General features: G+C 38.0%; 14 non-coding genes and 3 pseudogenes across 14 annotated transcripts; all 17 read left to right on the forward strand.

Moving 5' to 3' along the window:
• Positions 1-48: 48 nt before the first annotated feature.
• On the forward strand, positions 49-167 carry LOC127943953 (5S ribosomal RNA). The gene has a single exon (XR_008150094.1). It is a non-coding gene; the product is annotated as a 5S ribosomal RNA (ribosomal RNA).
• A 359-nt stretch (positions 168-526) lies between these two features.
• Positions 527-645, forward strand: LOC127944137 (5S ribosomal RNA). Its single transcript, XR_008150274.1, has one exon. It is a non-coding gene; the product is annotated as a 5S ribosomal RNA (ribosomal RNA).
• Positions 646-1,290: 645 nt separating this feature from the next.
• Positions 1,291-1,409, forward strand: LOC127944057 (5S ribosomal RNA). The gene has a single exon (XR_008150195.1). It is a non-coding gene; the product is annotated as a 5S ribosomal RNA (ribosomal RNA).
• A 359-nt stretch (positions 1,410-1,768) lies between these two features.
• On the forward strand, positions 1,769-1,887 carry LOC127944089 (5S ribosomal RNA). Its single transcript, XR_008150227.1, has one exon. It is a non-coding gene; the product is annotated as a 5S ribosomal RNA (ribosomal RNA).
• A 508-nt stretch (positions 1,888-2,395) lies between these two features.
• LOC127943791 (5S ribosomal RNA) lies at positions 2,396-2,514 on the forward strand. Its single transcript, XR_008149941.1, has one exon. It is a non-coding gene; the product is annotated as a 5S ribosomal RNA (ribosomal RNA).
• Positions 2,515-2,873: 359 nt separating this feature from the next.
• LOC127943619 (uncharacterized) lies at positions 2,874-2,991 on the forward strand (annotated as a pseudogene).
• A 504-nt stretch (positions 2,992-3,495) lies between these two features.
• On the forward strand, positions 3,496-3,614 carry LOC127944139 (5S ribosomal RNA). The gene has a single exon (XR_008150276.1). It is a non-coding gene; the product is annotated as a 5S ribosomal RNA (ribosomal RNA).
• Positions 3,615-4,535: 921 nt separating this feature from the next.
• LOC127943802 (5S ribosomal RNA) lies at positions 4,536-4,654 on the forward strand. The gene has a single exon (XR_008149952.1). It is a non-coding gene; the product is annotated as a 5S ribosomal RNA (ribosomal RNA).
• Positions 4,655-5,856: 1,202 nt separating this feature from the next.
• LOC127943799 (5S ribosomal RNA) lies at positions 5,857-5,975 on the forward strand. The gene has a single exon (XR_008149949.1). It is a non-coding gene; the product is annotated as a 5S ribosomal RNA (ribosomal RNA).
• A 359-nt stretch (positions 5,976-6,334) lies between these two features.
• On the forward strand, positions 6,335-6,453 carry LOC127944140 (5S ribosomal RNA). Its single transcript, XR_008150277.1, has one exon. It is a non-coding gene; the product is annotated as a 5S ribosomal RNA (ribosomal RNA).
• Positions 6,454-7,370: 917 nt separating this feature from the next.
• On the forward strand, positions 7,371-7,483 carry LOC127943627 (uncharacterized; annotated as a pseudogene).
• Positions 7,484-8,132: 649 nt separating this feature from the next.
• LOC127943676 (5S ribosomal RNA) lies at positions 8,133-8,251 on the forward strand. The gene has a single exon (XR_008149829.1). It is a non-coding gene; the product is annotated as a 5S ribosomal RNA (ribosomal RNA).
• A 359-nt stretch (positions 8,252-8,610) lies between these two features.
• LOC127944090 (5S ribosomal RNA) lies at positions 8,611-8,729 on the forward strand. The gene has a single exon (XR_008150228.1). It is a non-coding gene; the product is annotated as a 5S ribosomal RNA (ribosomal RNA).
• Positions 8,730-15,009: 6,280 nt separating this feature from the next.
• On the forward strand, positions 15,010-15,127 carry LOC127943620 (uncharacterized; annotated as a pseudogene).
• A 651-nt stretch (positions 15,128-15,778) lies between these two features.
• LOC127943814 (5S ribosomal RNA) lies at positions 15,779-15,897 on the forward strand. The gene has a single exon (XR_008149963.1). It is a non-coding gene; the product is annotated as a 5S ribosomal RNA (ribosomal RNA).
• A 650-nt stretch (positions 15,898-16,547) lies between these two features.
• Positions 16,548-16,666, forward strand: LOC127943826 (5S ribosomal RNA). Its single transcript, XR_008149974.1, has one exon. It is a non-coding gene; the product is annotated as a 5S ribosomal RNA (ribosomal RNA).
• A 359-nt stretch (positions 16,667-17,025) lies between these two features.
• On the forward strand, positions 17,026-17,144 carry LOC127944091 (5S ribosomal RNA). The gene has a single exon (XR_008150229.1). It is a non-coding gene; the product is annotated as a 5S ribosomal RNA (ribosomal RNA).
• The last annotated feature ends 3,641 nt before the right edge of the window (positions 17,145-20,785 follow it).

Genomic DNA, 20,785 nt, shown 5'->3' on the forward strand with positions numbered 1-20,785 from the left:
GATTAGATGGGCTGGTCTTTAAATAGCCCTCTCTTTGCGGCAGTCTTCGCTTACGGCCATACCAACTTGGCTATGCCCGATCTCGTCTGCTCTCGGAAGCTAAGCAGGTTTGGGCCTGGTTAGTACTTGGATGGGAGACTGCTTGGGAATACCAGGTGCTGTAAGCCTTTTGGAAACTTTTCACTTAGTATTTAATAATTTTGCCAAAAAATAGAGTCAATGCCCCATCTCTGAATCTTAGCAGGTTTAGGTCTGGTGAGTACTTGGATGAGAGACTGCCTAGGAATACCAGGTGCTTTAAGCTATTTGGAAATGTTTCACTTAGTACATAATAATTTTGCTAAAAAAATAGATTCAATGCCCGATCTCTGCATCTTAGCAGGTTTAGGTCTGGTTAGAACTTGGATGAGAGACTGCCTAGGAATACCAGGTGCTTTAAGCTTTTGGGTTTTCTTTCCTACTTATATAATGTACTGGCGATTAGATGGGCTGTTCTTTAAATAGCCCTCTCTTTGCAGCAGTCTTCGCTTACGGCCATACCAACCTGGCTATGCCCGATCTCGTCTGCTCTTGGAAGCTAAGCCGGTTTGGGCCTGGTTAGTACTTGGATGGGAGACCGCCTGGGAATACCAGGTGCTGTAAGCTTTTTGGAAACTTTTCACTTAGTATATAATAATTTTGCCAAAAAATAGAGTCAATGCCCGATCTCTGAATATTAGCAGGTTTGGGCCTGGTTAGTACATGGATGAGAGACTGCCTGGGAATACCAGGTGCTTTAAACTTTTTGGAAAATTTCACGATTTATAAAATAATCTTGCAAAAAAAAAAAAGAGTCAATGCCCGATCTCTGAATCTTAGCAGGTTTAGGTCTGGTGAGTACTTGGATGAGAAACTGCCTAGGAATACCAGGTGCTTTAAGCTTTTTGGAAATGTTTCACTTATTATATAATAATTTTGCTGAAAAATAGATTCAATGCCCGATCTCTGAATATTAGCAGGTTTGGGCCTGGTTAGTACATGGATGAGAGACTGCCTGGGAATACCAGGTGCTTTAAAACTTTTGGAAAATTTCACGATTTATATAAAAATCTTGCAAAAAAAAAAAAAAAAAAAAAGAGTCAATGCCCGATCTCTGAATCTTAGCAGGTTTAGGTCTCGTTAGTACTTGGATGAGAGACTGCCTAGGAATACCAGGTGCTTTAAGCTTTTGGGTTTTCTTTCCTACTTATATAATGTACTGGCGATTAGATGGGCTGGTCTTTAAATAGCCCTCTCTTTGCAGCAGTCTTCGCTTATGGCCATACCAACCTGGCTATGCCCGATCTCGTCTGCTCTCAGAAGCTAAGCAGGTTTGGGCCTGGTTAGTACTTGGATGGGAGACCGCTTGGGAATACCAGGTGCTGTAAGCCTTTTGGAAACTTTTCACTTAGTTTATAATAATTTTGCCAAAAAATAGAGTCAATGCCCCATCTCTGAATCTTAGCAGGTTTAGGTCTGGTGAGTACTTGGATGAGAGACTGCCTAGGAATACCAGGTGCTTTAAGCTTTTTGGAAATGTTTCACTTAGTACATAATAATTTTGCTAAAAAAATAGATTCAATGCCCGATCTCTGCATCTTAGCAGGTTTAGGTCTGGTTAGTACTTGGATGAGAGACTGCCTAGGAATACCAGGTGCTTTAAGCTTTTGGGTTTTCTTTCCTACTTATATAATGTATTGGCGATTAGATGGGATGGTCTTTAAATAGCCCTCTCTTTGCAGCAGTCTTCACTTACGGCCATACCAACCTGGCTATGCCCGATCTCGTCTGCTCTCGGAAGCTAAGCAGGTTTGGGCCTGGTTAGTACTTGGGTGGGAGACTGCCTGGGAATACCAGGTGCTGTAAGCTTTTTGGAAACTTTTCACTTAGTATATAATAATTTTGCCAAAAAATAGAGTCAATGCCCGATCTCTGAATATTAGCAGGTTTGGGCCTGGTTAGTACATGGATGAGAGACTGCCTGGGAATACCAAGTGCTTTAAACTTTTTGGAAAATTTTACGATTTATAAAATAATCTTGCAAAAAAAAAAAAAGAGTCAATACCCGATCTCTGAATCTTAGCAGGTTTAGGTCTGGTGAGTACTTGGATGAGAGACTGCCTAGGAATACCAGGTGCTTTAAACCTTTTGGAAAATTTCACGATTTATATAATAATCTTGCAAAAAAAAAAAAAAAAAAAAGAGTCAATGCCCGATCTCTGAATCTTAGCAGGTTTAGGTCTCGTTAGTACTTGGATGAGAGACTGCCTAGGAATACCAGGTGCTTTAAGCTTTTGGGTTTTCTTTCCTACTTATATAATGTACTGGCGATTAGATGGGCTGGTCTTTAAATAGCCCTCTCTTTGCGGCAGTCTTCGCTTACGGCCATACCAACCTGGCTATGCCCGATCTCGTCTGCTCTCGGAAGCTAAGCAGGTTTGGGCCTGGTTAGTACTTGGATGGGAGACCGCTTGGGAATACCAGGTGCTGTAAGCCTTTTGGAAACTTTTCACTTAGTATATAATAATTTTGCCAAAAAATAGAGTCAATGCCCCATCTCTGAATCTTAGCAGGTTTAGGTCTGGTGAGTACTTGGATGAGAGACTGCCTAGGAATACCAGGTGCTTTAAGCTTTTTGGAAATGTTTCACTTAGTACATAATAATTTTGCTAAAAAAATAGATTCAATGCCCGATCTCTGCATCTTAGCAGGTTTAGGTCTGGTAAGTACTTGGATGAGAGACTGCCTAGGAATACCAGGTCCTTTAAGCTTTTGGGTTTTCTTTCCTACTTATATAATGTACTGGCGATTAGATGGACTGGTCTTTAAATAGCCCTCTCTTTGCAGCAGTCTTCGCTTACGGCCATACCAACCTGGCTATGCCCGATCTAGTCTGCTCTTGGAAGCTAAGCCGGTTTGGGCCTGGTTAGTACTTGGATGGGAGACGCCTGGGAATACCAGGTGCTGTAAGCTTTTTGGAAACTTTTCACTTAGTATATAATAATTTTGCCAAAAAATAGAGTCAATGCCCGATCTCTGAATATTAGCAGGTTTGGGCCTGGTTAGTACATGGATGAGAGACTGCCTGGGAATACCAGGTGCTTTAAACTTTTTGGAAAATTTCACGATTTATAAAATAATCTTGCAAAAAAAAAAAAAAAAAAAAGAGTCAATGCCGATCTCTGAATCTTAGCAGGTTTAGGTCTGGTGAGTACTTGGATGAGAAACTGCCTAGGAATACCAGGTGCTTTAAGCTTTTTGGAAATGTTTCACTTAGTATAAAATAATTTTGCTAAAAAATAGATTCAATGCCCGATCTCTGAATCTTAGCAGGTTTAGGTCTGGTTAGTACTTGGATGAGAGACTGCCTAGGAATACCAGGTGCTTTAAGCTTTTGGGTTTTCTTTCCTACTTATATAATGTACTGGTGATTAGATGGGCTGGTCTTTAAATAGCCCTCTCTTTGCAGCAGTCTTCGCTTACGGCCATACCAACCTGGCTATGCCCGATCTCGTCTGCTCTTGGAAGCTAAGCCGGTTTGGGCCTGGTTAGTACTTGGATGGGAGACCGCCTGGGAATACCAGGTGCTGTAAGCTTTTTGGAAACTTTTCACTTAGTATATAATAATTTTGCCAAAAAATAGAGTCAATGCCCGATCTCTGAATATTAGCAGGTTTGGGCCTGGTTAGTACATGGATGAGAGACTGCCTGGGAATACCAGGTGCTTTAAACTTTTTGGAAAATTTCACGATTTATAAAATAATCTTGCAAAAAAAAAAAAAAAGAGTCAATGCCCGATCTCTGAATCTTAGCAGGTTTAGGTCTGGTGAGTACTTGGATGAGAAACTGCCTAGGAATACCAGGTGCTTTAAGCTTTTTGGAAATGTTTCACTTAGTATATAATAATTTTGCTGAAAAATAGATTCAATGCCCGATCTCTGAATATTAGCAGGTTTGGGCCTGGTTAGTACATGGATGAGAGACTGCCTGGGAATACCAGGTGCTTTAAACTTTTTGGAAAATTTTACGATTTATAAAATAATCTTGCAAAAAAAAAAAGAGTCAATGCCCGATCTCTGAATCTTAGCAGGTTTAGGTCTGGTGAGTACTTGGATGAGAAACTGCCTAGGAATACCAGGTGCTTTAAGCTTTTTGGAAATGTTTCACTTAGTATGAAATAATTTTGCTAAAAAATAGATTCAATGCCCGATCTCTGAATCTTAGCAGGTTTAGGTCTGGTTAGTACTTGGATGAGAGACTGCCTAGGAATACCAGGTGCTTTAAACTTTTTGGAAAATTTCACGATTTATATAATAATCTTGCAAAAAAAAAAAAAAAAAAAGAGTCAATGCCCGATCTCTGAATCTTAGCAGGTTTAGGTCTCGTTAGTACTTGGATGAGAGACTGCCTAGGAATACCAGGTGCTTTAAGCTTTTGGGTTTTCTTTCCTACTTATATAATGTACTGGCGATTAGATGGGCTGGTCTTTAAATAGCCCTCTCTTTGCGGCAGTCTTCGCTTACGGCCATACCAACCTGGCTATGCCCGATCTCGTCTGCTCTCGGAAGCTAAGCAGGTTTGGGCCTGGTTAGTACTTGGATGGGAGACCGCTTGGGAATACCAGGTGCTGTAAGCCTTTTGGAAACTTTTCACTTAGTATATAATAATTTTGCCAAAAAATAGAGTCAATGCCCGATCTCTGAATATTAGCAGGTTTGGGCCTGGTTAGTACATGGATGAGAGACTACCTGGGAATACCAGGTGCTTTAAACTTTTTGGAAAATTTCACGATTTATAAAATAATCTTGCAAAAAAAAAAAAAAAAAGAGTCAATGCCCGATCTCTGAATCTTAGCAGGTTTAGGTCTGGTGAGTACTTGGATGAGAAACTGCCTAGGAATACCAGGTGCTGTAAGCTTTTTGGAAACTTTTCACTTAGTATATAATAATTTTGCCAAAAAATAGAGTCAATGCCCGATCTCTGAATATTAGCAGGTTTGGGCCTGGTTAGTACATGGATGAGAGACTGCCTGGGAATACCAGGTGCTTTAAACTTTTTGGAAAATTTCACGATTTATAAAATAATCTTGCAAAAAAAAAAAAAAAGAGTCAATGCCCGATCTCTGAATCTTAGCAGGTTTAGGTCTGGTAAGTACTTGGATGAGAGACTGCCTAGCAAAACCAGGTGCTTTAAGCTTTTTGGAAATGTTTCACTTAGTATATAATAATTTTGCTGAAAAATAGATTCAATGCCCGATCTCTGAATATTAGCAGGTTTGGGCCTGGTTAGTACATGGATGAGAGAATGCCTGGGAATACCAGGTGCTTTAAACTTTTTGGAAAATTTTACGATTTATAAAATAATCTTGCAAAAAAAAAAAGAGTCAATGCCCGATCTCTGAATCTTAGCAGGTTTAGGTCTGGTGAGTACTTGGATGAGAAACTGCCTAGGAATACCAGGTGCTTTAAGCTTTTTGGAAATGTTTCACTTAGTATGAAATAATTTTGCTAAAAAATAGATTCAATGCCCGATCTCTGAATCTTAGCAGGTTTAGGTCTGGTTAGTACTTGGATGAGAGACTGCCTAGGAATACCAGGTGCTTTAAACCTTTTGGAAAATTTCACGATTTATATAATAATCTTGCAAAAAAAAAAAAAAAAAAAGAGTCAATGCCCGATCTCTGAATCTTAGCAGGTTTAGGTCTCGTTAGTACTTGGATGAGAGACTGCCTAGGAATACCAGGTGCTTTAAGCTTTTGGGTTTTCTTTCCTACTTATATAATGTACTGGCGATTAGATGGGCTGGTCTTTAAATAGCCCTCTCTTTGCGGCAGTCTTCGCTTACGGCCATACCAACCTGGCTATGCCCGATCTCGTCTGCTCTCGGAAGCTAAGCAGGTTTGGGCCTGGTTAGTACTTGGATGGGAGACTGCTTGGGAATACCAGGTGCTGTAAGCCTTTTGGAAACTTTTCACTTAGTATTTAATAATTTTGCCAAAAAATTGAGTCAATGCCCCATCTCTGAATCTTAGCAGGTTTAGGTCTGGTGAGTACTTGGATGAGAGACTGCCTAGGAATACCAGGTGCTTTAAGCTATTTGGAAATGTTTCACTTAGTACATAATAATTTTGCTAAAAAAATAGATTCAATGCCTGATCTCTGCATCTTAGCAGGTTTAGGTCTGGTTAGTACTTGGATGAGAGACTGCCTAGGAATACCAGGTGCTTTAAGCTTTTGGGTTTTCTTTCCTACTTATATAATGTACTGGCGATTAGATGGGCTGGTCTTTAAATAGCCCTCTCTTTGCAGCAGTCTTCGCTTACGGCCATACCAACCTGGCTATGCCCGATCTCGTCTGCTCTTGGAAGCTAAGCCGGTTTGGGCCTGGTTAGTACTTGGATGGGAGACCGCCTGGGAATACCAGGTGCTGTAAGCTTTTTGGAAACTTTTCACTTAGTATATAATAATTTTGCCAAAAAATAGAGTCAATGCCCGATCTCTGAATATTAGCAGGTTTGGGCCTGGTTAGTACATGGATGAGAGACTGCCTGGGAATACCAGGTGCTTTAAACTTTTTGGAAAATTTCACGATTTATAAAATAATCTTGCAAAAAAAAAAAAAAAAGAGTCAATGCCCGATCTCTGAATCTTAGCAGGTTTAGGTCTGGTGAGTACTTGGATGAGAAACTGCCTAGGAATAGCAGGTGCTTTAAGCTTTTTGGAAATGTTTCACTTAGTATATAATAATTTTGCTGAAAAATAGATTCAATGCCCGATCTCTGAATATTAGCAGGTTTGGGCCTGGTTAGTACATGGATGAGAGACTGCCTGGGAATACCAGGTGCTTTAAACTTTTTGGAAAATTTTACGATTTATAAAATAATCTTGCAAAAAAAAAAAGAGTCAATGCCCGATCTCTGAATCTTAGCAGGTTTAGGTCTGGTGAGTACTTGGATGAGAAACTGCCTAGGAATACCAGGTGCTTTAAGCTTTTTGGAAATGTTTCACTTAGTATGAAATAATTTTGCTAAAAAATAGATTCAATGCCCGATCTCTGAATCTTAGCAGGTTTAGGTCTGGTTAGTACTTGGATGAGAGACTGCCTAGGAATACCAGGTGCTTTAAACCTTTTGGAAAATTTCACGATTTATATAATAATCTTGCAAAAAAAAAAAAAAGAGTCAATGCCCGATCTCTGAATCTTAGCAGGTTTAGGTCTCGTTAGTACTTGGATGAGAGACTGCCTAGGAATACCAGGTGCTTTAAGCTTTTGGGTTTTCTTTCCTACTTATATAATGTACTGGCGATTAGATGGGCTGGTCTTTAAATAGCCCTCTCTTTGCGGCAGTCTTCGCTTACGGCCATACCAACCTGGCTATGCCCGATCTCGTCTGCTCTCGGAAGCTAAGCAGGTTTGGGCCTGGCTTGGATGGGAGACCGCTTGGGAATACCAGGTGCTGTAAGCCTTTTGGAAACTTTTCACTTAGTATATAATAATTTTGCCAAAAAATAGAGTCAATGCCCGATCTCTGAATATTAGCAGGTTTGGGCCTGGTTAGTACATGGATGAGAGACTGCCTGGGAATACCAGGTGCTTTAAACTTTTTGGAAAATTTCACGATTTATAAAATAATCTTGCAAAAAAAAAAAAAAAAGAGTCAATGCCCGATCTCTGAATCTTAGCAGGTTTAGGTCTGGTGAGTACTTGGATGAGAAACTGCCTAGGAATACCAGGTGCTTTAAGCTTTTTGGAAATGTTTCACTTAGTATATAATAATTTTGCTGAAAAATAGATTCAATGCCCGATCTCTGAATATTAGCAGGTTTGGGCCTGGTTAGTACATGGATGAGAGACTGCCTGGGAATACCAGGTGCTTTAAACCTTTTGGAAAATTTCACGATTTATATAAAAATCTTGCAAAAAAAAAAAAAAAAAAAAAGAGTCAATGCCCGATCTCTGAATCTTAGCAGGTTTAGGTCTCGTTAGTACTTGGATGAGAGACTGCCTAGGAATACCAGGTGCTTTAAGCTTTTGGGTTTTCTTTCCTACTTATATAATGTACTGGCGATTAGATGGGCTGGTCTTTAAATAGCCCTCTCTTTGCAGCAGTCTTCGCTTATGGCCATACCAACCTGGCTATGCCCGATCTCGTCTGCTCTCGGAAGCTAAGCAGGTTTGGGCCTGGTTAGTACTTGGATGGGAGACCGCTTGGGAATACCAGGTGCTGTAAGCCTTTTGGAAACTTTTCACTTAGTTTATAATAATTTTGCCAAAAAATAGAGTCAATGCCCCATCTCTGAATCTTAGCAGGTTTAGGTCTGGTGAGTACTTGGATGAGAGACTGCCTAGGAATACCAGGTGCTTTAAGCTTTTTGGAAATGTTTCACTTAGTACATAATAATTTTGCTAAAAAAAAAGATTCAATGCCCGATCTCTGCATCTTAGCAGGTTTAGGTCTGGTTAGTACTTGGATGAGAGACTGCCTAGGAATACCAGGTGCTTTAAGCTTTTGGGTTTTCTTTCCTACTTATATAATGTATTGGCGATTAGATGGGATGGTCTTTAAATAGCCCTCTCTTTGCAGCAGTCTTCACTTACGGCCATACCAACCTGGCTATGCCCGATCTCGTCTGCTCTCGGAAGCTAAGCAGGTTTGGGCCTGGTTAGTACTTGGGTGGGAGACTGCCTGGGAATACCAGGTGCTGTAAGCTTTTTGGAAACTTTTCACTTAGTATATAATAATTTTGCCAAAAAATAGAGTCAATGCCCGATCTCTGAATATTAGCAGGTTTGGGCCTGGTTAGTACATGGATGAGAGACTGCCTAGGAATACCAGGTGCTTTAAACCTTTTGGAAAATTTCACGATTTATATAATAATCTTGCAAAAAAAAAAAAAAAAAAAAGAGTCAATGCCCGATCTCTGAATCTTAGCAGGTTTAGGTCTCGTTAGTACTTGGATGAGAGACTGCCTAGGAATACCAGGTGCTTTAAGCTTTTGGGTTTTCTTTCCTACTTATATAATGTACTGGCGATTAGATGGGCTGGTCTTTAAATAGCCCTCTCTTTGCGGCAGTCTTCGCTTACGGCCATACCAACCTGAGGGCGCTAGAGAGCTAGTGAGAAACAGGAAGTGTGTTGGCTATAGGGAGGTGAGAAAGGCTCACCCAAACTTTTGTGTTGTTTTTTTGCGTTGTTTTTGTTCAAGATAAGTATTTTTGTTTCTAGTTTTTGTGTTATTTTTGTTATTTGTCCTCCCAACAGCTTTGCTGTTTGGGAGGGATCGTTTTAGTTTTGTGTTTTTTGTTAAAATGGACGGATTAACGGCTACAGACATGGATTTGGCAAAACAGACAAGGCAGCTAACTGAAAATGGACTGGATCAAAGACAACGAGAAAAGGATTACCCAGAAAGGCGAATGAAACGGATCTATACCAAGGAAGCAACGGTAGTGATTGATTTGACGGAGGTACAAGATGGGAGAGCAGAGGACATTATAGAAGCATTGAAAGACAAGATCGAAGTGACTAGCATACTAGCGGTAAGACCAAAAATGATGAAACAATATGAAATTACATTGGAAAAAGAGGAAGATATTGAGAAACTAGAAGAAGGATTGATGATTAAAGGAAAGACTTGTGAAATTAAAAAGTTGAACAATAAGGATTTTGCTGTATCTTTCATGCATCTGCCTGCTTACTTGGAGGATGACGATATTTTAAAGAAGCTGGAGGGATGGGGGGTGACTCCTATCTCACAGATCAAAAGGAGATTCTACCCGGGCACCCGCATTGAGGATGGAACGAGATTCCTGAGAGTACGGTTTCCAAAAGAGGTGGCTTCCCTGCCCTACAGCACAAGAATGGAGACGGAAGAAGGACCTCAGTATTTCAGGGTGATACATAGCCAGCAGGTGAGAACCTGTAGGTTATGTATGAGCCCTGAACACATGATGAAGGACTGTCCTGACTTCAAATGCTATAAGTGCTCGGAAAGGGGACATTTCGCGAGGGACTGTAATGCGGTGAGGTGCCCGGACTGCAGGCTTGTGTTAAACAAGTGCGAGTGCTGGTTCGGAGAACAACATCAGGAGGAAGAGCAGGGGTGTGGGCAGATGCATGAGGAAGCCGGTGAAGAGGAGCTACACGAAAACACAGAAGGAACACCAAGAGAGGATACCACAAGCACGGACGTTGAAGAGGAAAGTGAAAGGACTGGATCAACGCAGTGCAGTGAGGAAACGGGGTCACTGATGGAAATAACTGATACTTTACAGATTCAACTGGAAAAGACAGAGGATCAGGAGTGGGTCAGCGAGGATGGGAGAATGGACAAAGACAGTGAATGCATCGACGATGCCGGCACTACAGGAATCAATAAAAGAAGAAGACAAACTAAGGTAACACCAAATTTAGAGAAAGCCAAAAGAAAAGTATTAAAACAAGGATGTGAGGAAAAACAAGACAGTGGGGAAATGGTAAAGGAAGGAGAGTGAATGAACTGACAAAATGGGGATTTTATGGCTTTTATTTTATTTTATGGTGCTGAAATTTGTGACTTTTAATGCTAGAGGATTAATGAATGTTTATAAATTTGAAAAGGTGAAGGAATTGTGTCGAAATGAAGATGTGATTTTATTGCAAGAGACAAACTGGAAAGAGAATGTTATGGAGGATATTAGAAAAAGATGGGAAGGGGAATTACTTGTTAACAATGAAGAGGAAAAAATGGGAGGAGGAGTGGCGGTTTTAATAAGAAAAGACAGAGGTATAAAAACAAAACTTATATATAATGATAAAAAAGGAAAATGTATGGTGGTAGAAATCGAAATGGAAGAAGACAAATTTGTTTTAGTGAACGTGCACGCTCCCAATGGAGAAAAAGAAAAGAAAATATACTTTAATGTTTTAGCTGATGTAATTGAAAAATGGGGGAAGGTGGTGATTGCAGGGGATTTTAACACTGTTTTTAGTAAAATGGATATGGCAAATGGGATGGTTTTTAAATCAGATGGGGGTAGAAAAGAACTAAGGTCATTGATGGAAGAGAAAAATATGATTGATGTGTGGCGGGAAAGAAATGGAAAAAAGAAGGAATTTTCAAGAAGACAGTTGGTGGGGAATTTTATGTGCCAAACCAGAATAGACTATTTTTTAAGTACCAGAAATCTTGAATGTTTCATTGATGGAATATTTTATAAAGAAACGACCTTAAGCGATCACAAAATGGTTTTAATGACGATGGATTTTAAAAGACAAACAAAGGGACCTGGGGTGTGGATTTTAAACACTGAGGTTTTAAAGAATGAAAGTTTTAAAAAAGAGATTGAAATGATATTAGATGGGAGGAAAAAAGACCTGATGTATATGGAAGACAAAAGGCAATGGTGGGAAAATGTTAAGTATGATATTAAGAAATATTCTATGAACTACTGTAATTTATTACAAAAGGTTAAAAGAACCAAGGAGAGAGAAATAAGGAGAACTCTAAAAGAGGAGTTAAATAAAAACGAAGTAGATGTGCAAAAAGTAATTGAAATAGAAAATACGTTGAGAAAAATAGAAGAGGAGAAATGCAAGGGGGCAATGTTGAGAAGCAAAGCAAAATATACGGTGGAAGGGGAAAAATGTAACAGATTCTTTTTTAATCTTGAGAAAAGCAGGGGGAGAGCGGAAACAATTAAAGAACTTAAAAGTAGGAATGGAATGGTGGTCTCAGATACAGAGGGGATTTTAAAAGAAGTGAAATCATTTTATGAGGAACTTTTTAAGTCTGAGGGGGGAGATGAGGAAAAAAGGAATATTTTGTTGCAACAGATAACAAGGAAAGTTGGCGAACAGGATAAAAAAATATGTGAAAGGGAAATAGAAACTGAAGAGATCATACATGCCATAAATCAATTAAGAGTGAGGAAAAGCCCCGGAGTAGATGGTATTGGAAGTGAGTTTTACAAAGTTTTTAAAGAAAAAGTAAGCGTGATTTTAAATGAAATTTTTGAAGAAGTTTTTAAAAAAGAAAGAGTAAGCCCAAGAATGGGGCTAGGATTAATGAAAATAATATACAAGAAAAAAGGAGACAAAACTGAGGTGAAAAATTTTAGACCCATTACAATGCTAAACACTGATTTTAAAATTTTAGCCAAGGTCTTAGCAAACAGATTAAAAAATGTCATGCCAAATATAATAGAAACAAACCAGGCGTATGGAGTAAAGGCGAGAGATATAGCAGATGTTACTAGCAGCATTAGAGATATAGCAGGGTATATAAAAGAAAAAGGCAAAAGTGCTTATGTTATTAGTATGGATTTTGAAAAGGCTTTTGACAGAGTTGAACATGGCTTTTTATTTGCAGTTTTAAAGGAATTTGGGTTTGGGAATAATTTTATTAAATGGATTTCGGTTTTATACAGGGATATTTTTACAAAAGTAAAATGCAATGGTTTTTTAACTCAACCTTTTAAAGTTTTAAGATCCATAAGACAGGGGTGTCCATTGTCGGCGCAGTTGTACTCATTGGTAGCAGAACCTTTAGGGCTTTTAATAAATAGAGAAAAAAGAATAAATGGAATACAAATGGAAGAGGGAGAAGAATTAAAGAAAATATTTCAATATGCTGATGACACGACAATTGTGGTTGAAAATGTAGAAAGTGTTAAAAGAGTGATGGAGAAAACAAAACTGTATTGTGAGGGTTCGGGTGCAAAGATAAATGAAGAAAAAACTGTATACATGAAATATGGAAGGGCGGAGGTTCTTACAGGGGTCTGTAAGTTTACAGAGGTGCAAGAAATAAAGATTTTAGGAATAATTGTAGCAAAGAATGAAAAGGAGGCTACGGACAGTATGTGGGAAGAGACGGTGGGAGGGATGGAAAGAAGACTGATTTTCTGGAGAAGCAGGTTTTTAAGTTTAAAAGGGAAGATTTTAGTTGTAAACATGCTAATGTTATCTAGAATGTGGTATACATTACATGTGATGCCATTGCCAGACTGGGTTTTTAAGAGAATAAAGAAATGTGTTTTAGAATTTTTATGGGACAAAAAGCCTCCAAGAATTGCATATTTTACACTGATTGGGAAACCGGGGGAGGGAGGGATGGGTTTGGTGGATGTAGAACAAAAAATGAAAAGCATGAGAGTAAAGGTGGTAAGAAAATATTTGGATGATACGAACAGAGCAGAGTGGAAGAGATTGATGGCTCTTTATTTAAATAAATGTGGGAATTTTAATTTGGGGGAAAATGTTTTATGGATGAAGCTTAAGAATTGGATGATGGAGGGGATCCCACCATTTTACAAAGAGGTTTTAAGCGCTTGGAGGCTTTTTTTAACAGAGGTGGATTTTAATCCGGAGGGGAGAGAAATGATTTTAAATCAACCTCTGTTTTTAAATGGGAAAATAAAGATGCAAGAGTATGATATCTATTTTAAGAAGTGGTTGCAAGCAGGGTTTGTAAAGGTGAGGGATGTTTTATGGGAATTTAAAGAGGGATTTTTACCACTTCAAGTGATCATAGATGCAATGGATGAGGAGAAGGAGGACTTTAATGTAAATGTTTTAAAAAGACAATATGAACAAGTAAAAAAAGCAATCCCAGGACAATGGCTGGAAGAAATTATTAAGGAGGGAGAAAAAGAAAAGAAAATGAGCGTGTTTCTAAAATGTAAAGACAATATGGTGAATTTTAATTTGGGTTCTGTTAAAATGTTTTATGGTTTTTTTATAAATAGAGTTTTTAAAAAACCTCTTGCCAATCAGTTATGGATAAGGCATTTTAATGAAATTGAAGAGGAAGATATATGGAAGAACATGACATGGAAATGGTTGGATGTGGATTTACAAAGTTTTGATTATTTTATTAGACAAAATGTGATTTTTACTGAAATGAGATTGTGTGCAATGCAGAAAGAAACTAATGCCCAATGCAGAGTTTGTAAAAAAGAAGATGAAGGAATTTTACATTTGTTTTTATTCTGTGAGAAGTTGAGCCCATTTTTTAAGGAATTAAAGGAAATAATCAAAGACTTAAGAGATAATGAGGGGGACTGCAACTGGAATAGATTTTTTATGTTGGGAATGGCAGAGAATACAGCAAACAAGAAACTAATTAATTTGTTTTTAATTTTGGCCAAAAAGGCAATATGGAAAAGAAGGAATATAGTCAAAAACAGAGATTTTATTGCTAACCTATGGTTGATTTTTAAACAGTTGGTTGAAGATTATGTAAAAATGCTGTACAGTTATTTTAAACTGGAAAACAAGATGGGGGTTTTTTATGGAATTTTTACGAAGGAGGTTACATATATTTTAAAACAAAAGCACTTTTATATGCCAAGAGAAGATTAAAGAACTTGATGAATTTGTGAATTTAGATGTTTTTGGTTTTTAGTGTTATGCATATTTTGGAAAAATGCTTTTGTGAAATGCTTTTGTTTTTATGAAAATTTCCCTGTAACAGCTTTAAAGTATTGTATACAACTTGTAATTTGACTGTAAATAAAAAAAAAAAAAAAAAAAAAAAAAAAAAAAAAAAAAAGCTATGCCCGATCTCGTCTGCTCTCGGAAGCTAAGCAGGTTTGGGCCTGGTTAGTACTTGGATGGGAGACCGCTTGGGAATACCAGGTGCTGTAAGCCTTTTGGAAACTTTTCACTTAGTATATAATAATTTTGCCAAAAAATAGAGTCAATGCCCCATCTCTGAATCTTAGCAGGTTTAGGTCTGGTGAGTACTTGGATGAGAGACTGCCTAGGAATACCAGGTGCTTTAAGCTTTTTGGAAATGTTTCACTTAGTACATAATAATTTTGCTAAAAAAATAGATTCAATGCCCGATCTCTGCATCTTAGCAGGTTTAGGTCTGGTAAGTACTTGGATGAGAGACTGCCTAGGAATACCAGGTGCTTTAAGCTTTTGGGTTTTCTTTCCTACTTATATAATGTACTGGCGATTAGATGGGCTGGTCTTTAAATAGCCCTCTCTTTGCAGCAGTCTTCGCTTACGGCCATACCAACCTGGCTATGCCCGATCTAGTCTGCTCTTGGAAGCTAAGCCGGTTTGGGCCTGGTTAGTACTTGGATGGGAGACGCCTGGGAATACCAGGTGCTGTAAGCTTTTTGGAAACTTTTCACTTAGTATATAATAATTTTGCCAAAAAATAGAGTCAATGCCCGATCTCTGAATATTAGCAGGTTTGGGCCTGGTTAGTACATGGATGAGAGACTGCCTGGGAATACCAGGTGCTTTAAACTTTTTGGAAAATTTCACGATTTATAAAATAATCTTGCAAAAAAAAAAAAAAAAAAAAAGAGTCAATGCCGATCTCTGAATCTTAGCAGGTTTAGGTCTGGTGAGTACTTGGATGAGAAACTGCCTAGGAATACCAGGTGCTTTAAGCTTTTTGGAAATGTTTCACTTAGTATAAAATAATTTTGCTAAAAAATAGATTCAATGCCCGATCTCTGAATCTTAGCAGGTTTAGGTCTGGTTAGTACTTGGATGAGAGACTGCCTAGGGATACCAGGTGCTTTAAACCTTTTGGAAAATTTCACGATTTATATAATAATCTTGCAAAAAAAAAAAAAAAAAAAGAGTCAATGCCCGATCTCTGAATCTTAGCAGGTTTAGGTCTCGTTAGTACTTGGATGAGAGACTGCCTAGGAATACCAGGTGCTTTAAGCTTTTGGGTTTTCTTTCCTACTTATATAATGTACTGGCGATTAGATGGGCTGGTCTTTAAATAGCCCTCTCTTTGCGGCAGTCTTCGCTTACGGCCATACCAACCTGGCTATGCCCGATCTCGTCTGCTCTCGGAAGCTAAGCAGGTTTGGGCCTGGTTAGTACTTGGATGGGAGACCGCTTGGGAATACCAGGTGCTGTAAGCCTTTTGGAAACTTTTCACTTAGTATATAATAATTTTGCCAAAAAATAGAGTCAATGCCCGATCTCTGAATATTAGCAGGTTTGGGCCTGGTTAGTACATGGATGAGAGACTGCCTGGGAATACCAGGTGCTTTAAACTTTTTGGAAAATTTCACGATTTATAAAATAATCTTGCAAAAAAAAAAAAAAAAAGAGTCAATGCCCGATCTCTGAATCTTAGCAGGTTTAGGTCTGGTGAGTACTTGGATGAGAAACTGCCTAGGAATACCAGGTGCTTTAAGCTTTTTGGAAATGTTTCACTTAGTATATAATAATTTTGCTGAAAAATAGATTCAATGCCCGATCTCTGAATATTAGCAGGTTTGGGCCTGGTTAGTACATGGATGAGAGACTGCCTGGGAATACCAGGTGCTTTAAACCTTTTGGAAAATTTCACGATTTATATAAAAATCTTGCAAAAAAAAAAAAAAAAAAAAAGAGTCAATGCCCGATCTCTGAATCTTAGCAGGTTTAGGTCTCGTTAGTACTTGGATGAGAGACTGCCTAGGAATACCAGGTGCTTTAAGCTTTTGGGTTTTCTTTCCTACTTATATAATGTACTGGCGATTAGATGGGCTGGTCTTTAAATAGCCCTCTCTTTGCAGCAGTCTTCGCTTACGGCCATACCAACCTGGCTATGCCCGATCTCGTCTGCTCTCGGAAGCTAAGCAGGTTTGGGCCTGGTTAGTACTTGGATGGGAGACCGCTTGGGAATACCAGGTGCTGTAAGCCTTTTGGAAACTTTTCACTTAGTTTATAATAATTTTGCCAAAAAATAGAGTCAATGCCCCATCTCTGAATCTTAGCAGGTTTAGGTCTGGTGAGTACTTGGATGAGAGACTGCCTAGGAATACCAGGTGCTTTAAGCTTTTTGGAAATGTTTCACTTAGTACATAATAATTTTGCTAAAAAAATAGATTCAATGCCCGATCTCTGCATCTTAGCAGGTTTAGGTCTGGTTAGTACTTGGATGAGAGACTGCCTAGGAATACCAGGTGCTTTAAGCTTTTGGGTTTTCTTTCCTACTTATATAATGTATTGGCGATTAGATGGGCTGGTCTTTAAATAGCCCTCTCTTTGCAGCAGTCTTCACTTACGGCCATACCAACCTGGCTATGCCCGATCTCGTCTGCTCTCGGAAGCTAAGCAGGTTTGGGCCTGGTTAGTACTTGGGTGGGAGACTGCCTGGGAATACCAGGTGCTGTAAGCTTTTTGGAAACTTTTCACTTAGTATATAATAATTTTGCCAAAAAATAGAGTCAATGCCCGATCTCTGAATATTAGCAGGTTTGGGCCTGGTTAGTACATGGATGAGAGACTGCCTGGGAATACCAGGTGCTTTAAACTTTTTGGAAAATTTTACGATTTATAAAATAATCTTGCAAAAAAAAAAAAAAGAGTCAATACCCGATCTCTGAATCTTAGCAGGTTTAGGTCTGGTGAGTACTTGGATGAGAAACTGCCTAGGAATACCAGGTGCTTTAAGCTTTTTGGAAATGTTTCACTTAGTATGAAATAATTTTGCTAAAAAATAGATTCAATGCCCGATCTCTGAATCTTAGCAGGTTTAGGTCTGGTTAGTACTTGGATGAGAGACTGCCTAGGAATACCAGGTGCTTTAAACCTTTTGGAAAATTTCACGATTTATATAATAATCTTGCAAAAAAAAAAAAAAAAAAAAAAGAGTCAATGCCCGATCTCTGAATCTTAGCAGGTTTAGGTCTCGTTAGTACTTGGATGAGAGACTGCCTAGGAATACCAGGTGCTTTAAGCTTTTGGGTTTTCTTTCCTACTTATATAATGTACTGGCGATTAGATGGGCTGGTCTTTAAATAGCCCTCTCTTTGCGGCAGTCTTCGCTTACGGCCATACCACCCTGAGCACCTGTGATTGTTGGTACATTCCAGGAAGTAAGAGGTGGCAGTAGGGAGAGAAAGGCTCTCCCATGTGTTTGTTTTGGTTTGTCTTATATTATATTGTATTTAGTTAAATATTTATTTTTTTCTTGGTTTGTTTTATTATTTTTTAGGGCCCTGAGCAGAATTTACTGCTTAGGGCCAAAGGAGCTTTAAAGCTCTTAAAGTTTTGATTATGGAGGAACAACATGGCAATGGCAAAGACATGGCTGAGGAAAAAAGCAACAGTAAAGAACTTCAAAAAGATACTGGAGAAAGAATAAAGCAAAGGAAATCAACAGAGACAAGTGAGGTGAGAAGAAAAAGGAATGAGATGAAAGATAATGAACAACAAAAGCATTACTCAAAGGAGGCCACAGTGATTGTTAATGCTACAGAAGTAAGAGATCGAAGGGTGGAGGAAGTGATAAAAGCGGTGATTGAAAAAGTTGGACTGAGTAAAGTGTTAGCGGTAAGACCAAGATTAAATAATGAGTATGAGGTAACCGTAACGGATGAAGAAGCATGTGAAGTTTTAAAGGAAGGACTAACAGTAAAAGGAATTGTGTGTGAAGTGAGGAATCTTCAAGAAAGAGAGTGTGTTGTTTCATTCATGCACTTACCAGCTTATATAACAGATGAAGAAATAATGGCAAAATTGCGAACATGGGGAGTTAAAGTTACATCTGCAATAAGAAGAAGGTACTATCCAGACACTACAATTACAGATGGAACAAGATATGTCCGTGTGAAATTCCCTAAGGAGGTGTTATCACTGCCTTACAGCACGAGATTTGATACTGCAGAGGGAGTGCAATATTTTAGGATCATACATGATCGTCAAATGAAGATCTGTAGATTGTGTATGAAACCGGGACACATTTTGAAGGACTGTCCAGACTTTTCCTGTCGAGATTGTGGAGAAAAGGGACATTTTTCGAGGGAATGTGATGCTGTAAGATGCCCGGAGTGTCGTAAAGTACTGGTGAAATGTGAATGCTGGATAGAGGAGGATGCTGAAACGGATAAAGACTATGAGCAAGTGGATGAAATGGAGAAATCACAGGATGTGGACGACGCAAAGGAGGATGAACAAACAGAACAGACTGAGGAAGAAGATGAGAATCAAAAAGGAGAAGATGCAGAGGAGGAACAGAAGTACTGTGAAATGGAAAAAGAGCAAGAGGAAGAAGGACATGGAATACAAACGGAAATCTTGAAACAAACAAGAGAGGAGGAAAAGGAAAGGCAGGAAATGCAAATGATAGAGACAGCAACGCTAGGGAGAAAAGAAGACAACAAAAATGACTGGGAAAAGGTTACAATAACAAGAAGAAGACAACTAAAGGTAAAACCAAATTTAGAGAATGTACAAAACAGACATATAATTAAAAAAAAAGAACTGAAAGAGAAAGTATTTAAAAAAAGAGACTATGGTGAAAATAGTTTTGAGGTATTAATGCAGCTGGGAAAAGTTGATGAATGTTCAGAATAATATGTACTTTGCTATGTATTATGTTCTTGAAAATTGCAACACTTAATGTAAGAGGGTTACTAGAAAAAGGGAAATTTGAAAAGTTGAAACTTTTGTGTAGTAGATCAAATGTTTTAGTGGTTCAAGAAACAAATTGGAGGGATGAAGTAATGGAAAGTTTAAAAAAAAAATGGAAAGGTGATATATTTTATAGTAATGGTGATGGGAGGCTAGGTAGGGGAGTAGCATTTTTAATTAAAAAGGGCGTGTGTGAAAAAGCACAAGTGGTTTATGATGATATGCAAGGAAAGTGTTTGATAGTGAAAATGATGGAGGGGGAGACAGATATAGTTCTGTGTAATATTCATGCTCCTGTGGTAGAAAAAGAAAAGGTGTTATTTTTTAAGAACCTAAAAGATATTATTGTGAAATGGGAGAATATTTTAATTATGGGGGATTTTAACACTACGTTTAGCAAGATGGATATTGCAGATGGGATGGTTTTTAAATCTGATAGTGGAAGGAAGGAATTAAAAAGTCTAATGGAAGAAAATAACTTTGTGGACGTTTGGAGAGAAAGAAACGAGGGGATACGAGAATTCTCAAGGCAACAGGCGTTGAAGAATTTTATATGCAGAAGTAGAATAGATTTCTTGATAAGTAAAAGGGAAATGTTGAAGATAATAGATACTATATATTACAAGGAAACAATGTTAAGTGATCATAAAGTTGTATGTATACAAGTTGATATGAATAATTTTAAAAGAGGGCCGGGAATATGGATGTTAAACACTGAGATTTTAAAAGATGAGAATTTTAAGGAACAAATAGAGGTATTAATAAAGAAGGAAAAAGGAAATCAGATGTATAAGGATGAAAAGAGAATTTGGTGGGATAATTTAAAATATGACATTGGAAAATGTGCAAGAGAACATAGTAAAATAATACAGAAAATTAAAAAAAGAAAAGAAAAAGAAATAAGAATAGAATTAAGAGATGAGCTAAGTAAGGAGGTTGTCAATTTACAGAAAACCGTAATGTTGGAGGAAAAAATAAAGGATATAGAAGACAAAAAATATAAAGGAGCAATGATAAGAAGTAAAGCAAAATACTTAGTGGAAGGTGAAAAATGTACAAGGTTCTTTTTTAATATGGAAAAAAACAGACAGAGAGCAGGAATGATTAAAGAATTAATAGGAAAAGGAGGAGGAAAGGTAAAAGAAAAAGAAGAAGTTTTAAAAGAAATAAAAGATTATTATGAAAATTTGTTTAAAAGGGAAGGAGTGGGTAGAGAAGAAATTGAATTTCTGGTAGGGAAAATCAAAATAAAGATAGATAATGGTGATAAAAAATTATGTGAAAGGGGAATTGGAAAAGAAGATATAGATGAAGCAATAATGCAGCTAAATAATGGTAAAAGTCCAGGAAAAGATGGTCTTCCAAGTGAATTTTATAAGGTTTTTAGAAATGTAATGACACCAA

Source organism: Carassius gibelio, chromosome A22, assembly GCF_023724105.1.
Source record: "Carassius gibelio isolate Cgi1373 ecotype wild population from Czech Republic chromosome A22, carGib1.2-hapl.c, whole genome shotgun sequence".
Lineage (NCBI taxonomy): Eukaryota > Metazoa > Chordata > Actinopteri > Cypriniformes > Cyprinidae > Carassius > Carassius gibelio.